This window comes from Zootoca vivipara, chromosome 12 (genome assembly GCF_963506605.1).
Source record: "Zootoca vivipara chromosome 12, rZooViv1.1, whole genome shotgun sequence".
In the NCBI taxonomy this organism is placed as follows: domain Eukaryota; kingdom Metazoa; phylum Chordata; class Lepidosauria; order Squamata; family Lacertidae; genus Zootoca; species Zootoca vivipara.
This window is the reverse complement of record NC_083287.1, coordinates 14,825,716-14,837,994: the sequence shown is the minus strand read 5'-3', so window position 1 is coordinate 14,837,994 and position 12,279 is coordinate 14,825,716.

Here is a 12,279-nt window from a genome sequence, read left to right as displayed (position 1 = left end):
TGTTTAGGGGTATGTGTACCCCCAGAAATAAGCACTGCTTGGAAGTACCTTCCATTCTGTTTCCAGAGGGGAAGCTGAGCCAGGTCTTGTTTGCAATAAAAGCAAGGAAGAGTCTTTTTGGCTCCTTTCATGACCTGACGGATTCATTACCGCATGATCTTTTGTGGAACATTCCGATTCATCAGATGCATGAGTTTGAGATTACACTCCCTGGTCCACAGACTTATGCCATAATGAAATTTGCTAGTCTTTGATATGCGGAGGGACTCTTTGTTTTCGTGACACCTGAAGCGCAGCAGGTTTGTTGTGGCACAGGTTTCCTGGATTGGCATCCATTTCAACCGATGCATTAAATATTTGCATGGGTGATATGGGCTTTAGCGTATGCTACAATAAATCTAGTTATAGGTAGGTAGCCGTGTTGGTCCGCCGTAGTCGAAACAAAATTAAAAAATTCCTTCCAGTAGCACCTTAGAGACCAATTAAGTTTGTTATTGGTATGAGCTTTCGTGTGCATGCACACTTCTTTAGATACCTGATATGTACTGTATCTGAAGAAGTGTGCATGCACACGAAAGCTCATACCAATAATAAACTTAGTTGGTCTCTAAGGTGCTACTGGAAGGAGGTGCTACTGGAAGGAATTTTTTTATTTTGTTACAATAAATCTGTTTGTCTTTAAGGTGCCATCCACAAGACTCTTCCTTAAATATTTGCTGTAACAGCTGCTGCCCAACTGGAATTTATAATCATCCAAACTTGAAAGTCTGCCTCTCCTCTAACATATGAACCTTGCCATTAGCCTGAACCTGAGATGCGTTGATGTCCGAGGTGGAAAATCCAAATGGACCAAATTAATAATTCTCAAGGGTCCCATGTTCTAGCACAACTCATGTTTAATAGATCCACTTTCCCACCCTTAATGACACTGAGAAACTGCTATGTAATAAAGCTGTCTCACCTTGCCTCATGGAAGGACTGCTGCTCTGACAGACGAGATTTGGTTATTCAAGAACAGTTACACATGTACTGTATCTTGGTTACCAAATTGACCGTGAAATTGACTACTGACTTAGAATCATAGAATTGCAGAGTTTGAATGGTTATTTTGTCCAACCCCTCTGTGATGCGGGAATCTTTTGTTCAGGGCATGCACACATGTGAGTGCAGTTCTGGTGCTTTTTTCACAGTTAGAACACAGGCATTATCTGCTGGAGCGGTATTTGCCAGTGTTGTAAATTTGGAGGGTGAAGGAAGTTCAGGTCCAGCACATGATCTTTTTGTTAGGCTAAGACAGTGGCTGGTTCAAGCTGATCAGCAAAATGAACCCAGGTCTCCTCAGCCAAAGTCCAACAAACTAACCAGTACGCCACACTTTGCCAGTTCACTATTCTACTGTCAGCTGACACTAAAACAGGAGTGGGTCAACACAACTGTCTCCATTATTTCACTGTGCTTGGGGGCATAACTATAAACTCTATGGTGGTGTGACTATGGGGATGTCATGAGCTCCTGCACTTTAAAATGCACCACTATGTCACTGGTGATGTATATACCGTAAATTAATATATCTATTGCCACAGAGAGAACCTTCCTGGCATGTTGAACACAGTAGGTACCATCGCACATATATAGTTTGTGCCGCACTGTAAGTTTTAAACTATCCATTTATTAAAATTTTATTTGTTTAATTAAATTTATATCCCACCCTTCCTCCCAGAGGAGCCTAGGGTAGCAATCTCAAATGGGAACCCCATGTTACTGCTTTCAGCAGATAAAAATGACATGGAGAGATGCACACATAGTTTAATCCTCACTCTGCTCATGATTGGGCAAAGGAACTCTGTCCGACTTCATGCATAGAGAAAGTATGGGAGGGTGAAATCTGAAAATGATTGTGGATTTGAGAGCACGGATCCTATTCTGACACGTTTTGAAATATGCTGTGATTGTGCATCCTTTTGTATGCTGACTCAGGATTGTCAATATATATATTTTTTTTGGACACATTCCAAAATATGCCAACACGTTATGAAATTTATAGTCTCTCCAGTCATTCTGTCCTTCATTATGGAATTGCAACATTGCTAATCCATATTGTAAAATGTTCTTTATATGGACTTCCCTAAATGAATGGGCATCACAGAAGACTTATGTGTTTTTAGGTCTAGTTTGAAAATGGTAAGCAATGTTACACATTATTGTAGAGTTTCATAGTTAAAAGCCTCTAATCAAATGGCAGCTCACTATTTCATTCTTTTAATGTATATAAACTGCATGTTATTTCATATACTCTAATCTGGGGGTGGGTGAAAAAAATTATGCTGAGGGCCACATTCCCTTGGGTAACTTTTCAGGGACCGCATGCTGCCGGTGTGAGATGCCAGAAGTCTGCAGTGAGTAGGGCCATAGCCCCCCCCCCCCTGCTCCAATCTTGATGCTTATCCTTATTTGTAATGTTTAAAGATAAAATTTTGAGAGGGGTAGCATGTTAGTTTGTAGCACGGATAGCAACGCCAAGATTACAGGTTTGATCCCCATAAGGGACAGCAAGAAGTGGTGAAGAGACTCCCCCAGGTAGCCTCAGTTTGCACAGCCCTGGACCAATCAGTCCGTGCATGAGCTTCAAAGAAACTGCTCAAACTGTCCGATTTTATAGATGGCCTGTGTGGCTTCCAAGACTAGCTATGTGCAGATCACCCATTAGCCAAGAATCAAGTCTTCAAAAAAGTTATATGATCTAAGAAAGTCTTTTAAAAGGACTTTTAAAAAAATCCAAAAGGAAGGATTCTTTTAAAGACTTTCTTAGATCATATAACTTTTTTGAAGACTTGATTCTTTTAAGGGAGTTTTTATGTTTTTAAGAAGAGTCTTTTTAACTATCTTTTGTTTTAATTGATTTTGACTACAGCAGCCCAACACAAATTAAAATTAATCACATTTAATTTAATTTAATTTAATTTAATAATGCTACTGCTTCTATTTAAACTGAGCACCCTGACACAGAATGCTGGCAGAAGTGGCCCCGGTCAATATTTATTTGCATCTGTAGTGTTTATTATTTGCAGCAGATGGGTTAGATCCCCATCCATGTTGCCCTTTTGGGAACCTCATAAAAATAAAGATTTGTATCTGGTGAGGCCACTATAAGAAGCAACTTTAAAAATAAATGACTAGCTAAATCAGGGTGGAGAGAAAGTGTGAGGGATGTAGAAACCTTTGGCTGCCTGAAGTAAAAACATATAAATATGCCTGTAACAGCACATGGTGATAGTAAAAGAATCACTGGAGGACAGAGCTATGCAGAGAAATGCTGTTTCTAGACTCTCTTGTATCCTTACAGGCCATTATTCCTTCCTGAAAATATATAGCTAGTGACAGACCTGCCAGATTTCATTCGTTTTGCTGGAGGCATCATCCCTATTCTTGCCTTTCCTTCTGCATCTATTTATGCTATATTTTAAAAGTTATTTTTAATTGCTTGGCCTTTTTTGCAATGCAGGATTTTGCTGTGGTTATCACTGATTCCTCTTGGCTATTTATATATCCTGTCACACTGTTGTTCAGATGGTCATAGCCTTGAAATGTCATTGTTTGCCATTAATGCTTCGGCTTCCCACACACAATCTACTCCCAGCAGAAGCCATAAAGGGAAAAAGGTTCGGTCATTTGTGCTGATTTAGGAATCAGCGCACAGGCTCAGAATCAGCAGAAAGCAGTAGAGGAAAGCAGTGCCTTTGCACATACATTTGTGTCAGACAGAAAAATGATAACAGTACTCATAATGTTCCTTCTTTGTGGTACGGGAGTGCTATACTAAAAAAGCAATGGTGGAGCAGGGCAGCCACACTTGGGAAAAAAGGCAGGCAACTACATACACTTTAATCCTTACCTATTCAGCATGTCTACATTTAAAAGACCTCTATTAACCAAGCAGTAGGGACCCAGGTGGCGCTGTGGTTAAACCACTGAGCCTAGGGCTTGCTGATCAGAAGGTCAGCGGGTCAAATCCCTGTGATGGGGTGAGCTCCCGTTGCTCGGTCCCAGCTCCTGCCCACCTAGCAGTTCGAAAGCACGTCAAAGTGCAAGTAGATAAATAGGAACCGCCACAGCGGGAAGGTAAACGGCGTTTCCATGTGCTGCGCTGGTTTGCCAGAAGCGGCTTTGTCATGCTGGCCACATGACCTGGAAGCTGTACGCCGGCTCCCTCGGCCAATAATGCGAGATGAGCGTGCAACCCCAGAGTCGGTCATGACTGGACCTAATGGTCAGGGGTCCCTTTACCTTTATAAACCAAGCAATTCCATATGTACTTTCCTAAGAGTAACCCCACTGAACACAAGGGGATTTATTTTGAATAAGCATACATAGGATTTTTGGTTAACAGCACCATCACATACATGTCTACCCAAAGTAAGTGTAATTGAGCAGGATTGTAGCCTAATAGTCATTACATCTCTCTAGAGGCCTTTGGAAACTATAGTTATGTGAGGCGAGGGGTGTCTTTTTTTTAAGGCTCTCTCAAAGAATATATATACTCTCTCTCTCTCTCTCTCTCTCTCTCTCTCTATATATATATATATATATATATATAATATATAATTCTCACAACTCCACAATCTTTATATGTCCAAGGCTCTGTGTTCAGTCCTTGTACACTCCCAACTGAATCAGGGATTGATTGATTGAGTTTACTTATACAGTATAGGCCACTTTCCCACAAAAGGCTGTGTCCAAACCCAAAGCGGCTTAAAGCAAACATTCAAAACTTTGAAATCCAGAGCATTAGAAATACAAATACAGTGGTACCTCGGGTTACAGACGCTTCAGGTTACAGACACTTCAGGTTACAGACTCCGCTAACCCAGAAATAGTACCTCAGGTTAAGAACTTTGCTTCAGGATGAGAACAGAAATGTGTGGCAGCAGCGGGAGGTCCCATTCACTAAAGTGGTATCTCAGTTTAAGAACAGTTTCTGGTTAAGAATGGACCTCCAGAACAAATTAAGTTCTTAACCCGAGGTACCACTGTATTTAAAATACAGAATATGTCAGTAAATTCAGAAATGACGAAAACCAACAAGTTGGCAAACACAAAATTCAATATTACAAAAAATAATCTATGCTTAATTACATAAATACAAAGTAAAACAAGAGCCGACAACCAGGCCTCCCAATTTGGCCTGCAAAGCCATTTTGTCCAAGCCACACCCACCTGCCCCACACCTGATATGGCATCAGATGTTGGGCAGCTAAGACCTGGCTCAGCCAACCAGTGGCACCTGCCAAAACCTGTACAAAGTGCTTTGCAAAGCCCAGTGATCAGCTGATTGTTGGGTCTTACAATGCCCCTTGCAATGTATCATTCTCCTGTGTTTTGAAAGGCGCTTCCCAGGCTGCGGTGTTTGGTTCCTGTTCATACTAGGGGGCAGGAGGATCACTAGACATCATTGTGACATTAGGTGATGGACAGGTGGCAGCCCCACCCACCTGTCAAATTAGGCTCACGGGGTAGAGTTGGCAAGATAATGATGTGACGTGCTGGCCAGATCTAGTTCTCCAGCCCTGAATTAGATCCTGGGTAGCTGTGATGGAAAATAAGTTACTACCCAATACCTTGAAGGGCTGTTTATAGCAGGAATCCCCAAACTTCGGCCCTCCAGATGTTTTGGACTACAATTCCCATCTTCCCCGACCACTAGTCCTGTTAGCTAGGGATCATGGGAGTTGTAGGCCAAAACTTCTGGAGGGCCGCAGTTTGGGGATGCCTGGTTTATAGTCAAGAGGAGCCAATATGCTGCTCTCCAGTTGCTGTTGGACTCTGGTTCTGATCAGCCCCAGGCAGCATTAATGAGTAGGAATTACAGGAGTTGGAGTCCAGCAGTATTTGGAAGCACCATGTTGGCTGCTCTAGCAGGAGTCTAGACCAGGCATCCCCAAACTTCAGCCCTCCAGATGTTTTGGACTACAATTCCCGTCATCCCTGACCACTGGTCCTGTCAGCTAGGGATCATGGGAATTGTAGTCCAAAACATCTGGAGGGCCGCAGTTTGGGGATGCCTGGTCTAGACTGTACTGGGCTAGGTAGGACCATCTGACTCTGCAAGTGGTTGCTTGCCACCAATTTAATTTAACCAATAGATATTTATTTTATGGTTTAGTATTGTTTTTATTTAGAGTTGCATATGTTGGGGGCACGACACCACAATATTTTCAGTGCTTAGGGCCTCTGAAGATCTTAATATGGCTTTGGGCTAAACAACTACCTGTGGACCAGCCTATCATATTTGTGCCTATCAGCTGCAGTCTTCTAATACAGAATACGTAGAAGTGTTTCAGAGACAGCACTATATGAGCACATATAGTGAGTTGGTGTTTCCTGAATCTTTGATCCTCCCCACCCCTCCCGAGCTTAATCAGAGAATCATAGAGAAGCTTATATACTGAACACTGTTTAAAGTGCCCTGTAAATAGAGAAGTAAAAGCACAACTCAGGTTTCAGAATCCTACATAAAGGCAAACATTTTAGAAAATTGAGTTGTAAATGTGTGTGGCTGACAGCCTAATACAGAATTTACCCAGGTGACCAGTGCATTCTGCAGTCACATTTTACTAGTAGTGCAATATTTTCCAATACTTTCTATAACAATGGTGGGCAAATTTTGACCCTGGGGCTGCCACTGCCCAGTTAATGTGGCCCGTTGCCTAATTTCATATGACTACAAGGGGTGGGCGGGCAGGACGACAGGAAAAAGTAGGTGGCAGAAAGAAAATGAGTGAGAAAGATTTTATTTGAGATATATAGCCCACTGTGAAACAAAAATATTTAGGTGTTTTGTTAAAATATAAATAATCAAATTTAAACAACACAACACAGAACAACATAGCAAAATCAGCAACAGTCAACATGTTTTGACAAAATTAGAATTAATAAATTACAATCAATAAAATCAAGGAAGTCATTGAAACAATTATTGAGTTTCCAATGAGCAACTCATACTCTTCCAAGCAAATAATCTACTAAAAACCTAAAATAATAGGTGAACATTGTCTGGTGCCTAAAATATAGTAGCAGCGGCATGAGGCACCCACTGCGGAGGGCATTCTAGAATTTGGGTGTCACCACTGAAAAGACCCTTTCTCTGGTTGCCAGAAAATGGATGTACTCAGGAGGTGGTTGTACCTCAATAAGTTAATGATCTACGAGATATAAAATGATGTGCATGCTTGCATTGATCAGTCCTAACAGTCCAGTGATTTATTTGCACAGATGAAGAGGTAAATTAACTACTAGACATTTAATACAAAAATTCAACTTATAAACATGAAGAGAGAAATCAAAGACAAACACATTGAATTTGCACTCTGACCAGTCTGAATAACTGGTTGTCAATTAGCTCTTTTATAACTTTATATGGTTGTATGCCATCGCAATTAGTCCTCTGTGTTGAGAGCTTTGCTATGTTACACCAATAAGCTCATTCACACACCTCATTCTTAACCTTTCTTATACAAAGCAAATTCCTAGCCAAAATCAATGACCGAAGGAGCATCAGTTCTATCCGTGTCAGGACACCTGAGGCATATTCTCAGTGTGTTGTATATAGCATCATGTGCAATGTGCTTGTGTAACACACTCAAGACACACAGCATTGATGAGAAACAGCTTTCCTGACTGCATGAGGATTTTTAAAAGGAAGTGTGAATGAGGGTAGATAAAAATCATGTATAAAGAAGGAAGTAACTGAGAAATCTGTTTTATAACAACAGAAACTAAGAGGATGTGGATGTTAGCTCTTCCTTGCTTGCTCTTCCTCATCCCATTTTCTCCTTTAGACTAAGGTACTGTATTTGAAGCTGAACACAATTACAATAAATTGGCCCAAAGTACTGAAATATCATCCCCACCAACTAGGCACCAGCCAAACGTGTTGCTCAAAACATAGACAATTATTTTCTGCTTCAGTCAGCTTTTCTTTCATGACCTCACCTTTTAAAATCCTGACTCCACCCTTGAAAAAAAATAGCACTTCTCATTCTGTAACTGTGTTCCTGCCTGTTACTATTTAATTGGCTGGAAGTACAAAACTGCTTGCAAATCCCAGCTCTTGCTCTTAGGCATTTTCTCCCTCTTTTCATTCTCTTCTGCATGAACCACATTTGTACAGGACACACATACACAAAATGAGAGATGGTTCAAATGTGCTTTGAAGTGCCACTTAGGAAAGTAGCTATGGAGACTTTGGTCCTAGAGTTCTGTGAGGAGCTCAGAAACCAGGGCCAGCCCACCCATGAGGCTGGGTGAGGCAGTTGCCTCAGGCGGCAGGCTGGGGACAGCTGGGAGAGTTGGCAGATCTGGGGTCCCCAGGAGAACCCCACCCCCTGCCTCCTGCACTTGTCGCTCCCTGCTGCAGCCATTGTGAAAACAGGATGCTGGACTAGATGGGCCATTGGCCTGGTGCAGCAGGCTCTTCTTATTTTCTTAAATAAATTATTCAGACCAGAAAGAATGCTTTATGTATTTTTTTTGCATTTTTGAAATTAGATTATTTTCGCTCCGCTTGTCATTTTACCTACTACTAAAGCATGGCATGTATTTATTAGCTCAGCCGGTTCAGTTTTAGTGAGGGGGGCAACTTAACAATTGGTGGGGCTGGCTGCACATGTGCATCCCTGTTTGTGTCAAACAATATAGCCAGACATCGGCTAGGAAGAACATCGCAGTGCAAAACAGATGCTCGTGGAGAAGGATGTCTGCCTTCGCAGCACACGTTGGAGGCCAATGACGCACACAGATTTCTCTTGTTGGGTCCGGGTCACTTGGTGTCTGCTGCCAAGAGGACAAAAAAAGGCTGAGAGAGTTTCAATGGTGTTTGCTCCTGAAGCATGCTTCTTGGAAATGTGAAGAAGATGCAAGTGGAATTGCCTGCTTTAAAAGATAAAAAAAATCAAGTGTGTTCGTGGTTTTTTTTTATTTTTATGTAGAGCAGGCTTCTTTTAAAAGTGTGTCAGTAGAATCAGTCTCCAGCTATTTTTAACAACCTCTGAAAGCTTATCAGGCAGATACGGTTAATCCATTAAAGGATTTCCAGGTATTCATAGCTTAATAAGTGAGCATGATGGAATTTAACCAATAGAAGATTGCTGTTACTTTGTGTACACTATAGCAAAAATCTCCCTATTTTAATGACTTCTGACAATCAGGTTTTCATGTCATGGGTGACAACTTAATATTAAAGTGTTATGGTTAAATAGGTTTACTATACTTAAGATGTATTTTTAACTGAAAACATTATCTTCAGTACTAAAATACATTTTCTCCCCCCCCCCCCAGCTGCTTTCCATTCTCCCAAGATGCTAAATGGGGTCTAACTAACAGGAGGAAAAGAAGATTGTTAATAAGTTGAATGGATTCTTTGCATCTGTCTTCATTCACTATGGAAGAGGTAGGGCAGATACCTTTTCCTGAACAAACTCCATCAGGAAGGGAGCCTGGCAATTGGAAGCAAACAGTGGTGACAAGAAGTTTTTTAATGTTTGATGTTTTGTCATGTTTTTAGTATTCTATTGGCAGCCACCCAGAGTGGCTAGGGAAACCCAGCCAGATGGGCAAGGTATAAATAAATAAATAAATAATAATTATATTATTATTATTATTATTATTATTACAACTATTGCTGCTACAACATTCTAGGCCTCACTGACAAATTTAAAACTAACGGATTGCTGGGTCCTGATGGCTTTAAAGAATTGAGTTGTATAATTGCTGGACTTCTAACAAACTATGTATGTAACTTATCCCTAAGATCAGCCTCCATACCTGAGAACTGGAGAGCCCAGAAGGGAATGTAGCTGTTGGTCTGGAAAAGGTTCCCAAACCAAGCTCTACAATGCCACCTTTTCCAAGCCACCTGTGCTGTGTTGTTCAGCTATGACTTTAACCAGGCACCCCCAAACTGCGGCCCTCCAGATGTTTTGGCCTACAACTCCCATGATCCCTAGCTAACAGGACCAGTGGTCAGGGAAGATGGGAACTGTAGTCCAAAACATCTGGAGGGCCGAAGTTTGGGGATGCCTGACTTTTAACAGTTAACAGCCTTAAACAATTTCTCCTGGTTAACTAAATCATCATGGGTTCAGATGGAGTGTACTGGTGGATGATAAGTACAGTAGATTTGAACAAAACCAAACAAATATTATTTTGTTATTACTGTATGACATTTCTATACTGCCCTTCATCCAATGACATACCATAATAACAAACAAAAACTATATCCCCCACGTCACATACAGTTTAAAAGGCCATACAGTACGTTTAATTAGCCAAAGGCCTGGGAGAAGAGGAATGTTTTCGCCTAGCACCTAAAGATATGCAACAAAGGCACCAAGTGAGTCTCCCAGGGGAGAGCATTCCATAAACACGGAGCCACTGCAGAAAAGGCCCATTCTTGTGTTGCCACCCTCTGAACCTATCGTCTCAGATAATCAGATATCTGCCACCCTCTGAACCTATCGTCTCAGATGATGATTGCTGGTTCATATGGGGAGAGGTGGTGCTTGAGGTATTGCGGTCCTGAGGTGTTTAAGGCTTTATATAGGTTCAAACCAGCACTTTTAATTGGGCTCAGAAACGACAGTAATTGGCAGTAATTGGCAGTAATTGGCAGCCAGTGCAGTCGGCTCAAAAAAAAAAACACGGCTTGCCTCTGGTGAACAATCTGGCTGCTGAACTCTGCACCACCTGAAGTTTCCGAACTATCTTCAGGGACAGCTCCACATATAATGTGCTGCAGTGATCTAGCGTAGAGGTTACCAGAGCATGGATGACAGAAGTTAGCCGAAGCTGGTGGAAGGCGCTCTGTGCCACTGAGGCCAGCTGATCCTCAAGCGACGGCAATGGATCACTTCAGGCCCAATTCCCTGCATATAGGAAACATTTGCAGTTGAATCCTTTGTGATGTGATAAGTGGGTTCTGATTAGTAGTCCCATTTCACGTGGAGATAATATTTCCCTGTTGCACATGCAGCAGCAAAATACATTTGATGAGCCCCAACACTCTGGAGATCATGCTTAGGGAGAGGATAAAGGAACAACTAGGGACCCAGGTGGCGCTGTGGGTTAAACCACAGAGTCTAGGGCTTGCTGATCATAAGGTCAGCGGTTCGAATCCCTGCAACGGGGTGAGCTCCCGTTGCTCGGTCCCAGCTCCTGCCCACCTAGCAGTTCGAAGGCACATCAAAGTGCAAGTAGATAAATAGGGACCGCTCTGGCGGGAAGGTAAACGGCGTTTCCGTGCGCTGCTCTGGTTCGCCAGAAGCAGCTTTGTCATGCTGGCCACATGACCCGGAAGCTGTCTGTGGACAAACGCCGGCTCCCTCGGCCTATAGAGCGAGATGAGCGCCGCAACCCCAGAGTCGGACACGACTGGACCTGATGGTCAGGGGCCCCTTTACCTTTTAAAGGAACAACTATTTCAGGGCTCCAGATCCTAAGCTGGATGCCATTTATATGTTATTTTTAAACTCGTGATACAGTACTTGCTATTTTATATAACAGTCATGCCACTTAGCATGATAGCCCTAAAACGTTATAAAAGTAGTGTTGTTGAGAGAGAAGAAGCCTTATTTATCTATAGCCTAAGGATAAAATACCACCATTTGGTAAAATTGATGAATGAATATTTTGTTTGATGGCATATGTACAATGCAACAAGGAATTAAAAGCTTTACTATCTGAGTATCTTTGGATTCTTAACTAGGGTAGGGTGGGGGAAGAAACCTCTGGCTGGACTCTCATTGTCATAGCTGATGCCCAACAGGTTCTCCTTGTGACTAGAGCTTCTATTAAAAGTTGGTGACTTCTCCGGCCAGAAGTTACCAGCTTAGTCATAATGATTGTGTTCCATAATTTGATTAACCATTATTGAGAAAGAGGTATTTGTTATTTCTTATGGCATGAAAATACATATTTATATTGTAAATTTGTGGGTAGCTCTACAATCCCATACTCAAATCACACTGGCTGATGAGCTATAGGATTTGCATCAGCAGGTACACCCTCACTATAATGACATATAGGGAGCTAGTTCAGGATTTTCCAAATGGTGGTTTTCTTCTCCCATCCTGGGCTGAGGGAGCATAGGATATAGCAGCCATTCTGCTGGTGTAGAGGTATTATGTCTCCCAACCTGCTCCCAGTGTAACTGGTGTATAGGGTTTTCTGTAACCCTTTTATTAGAATAAGTGGAACACAAGCATGCTTAATGAGGTGGGATTGTGC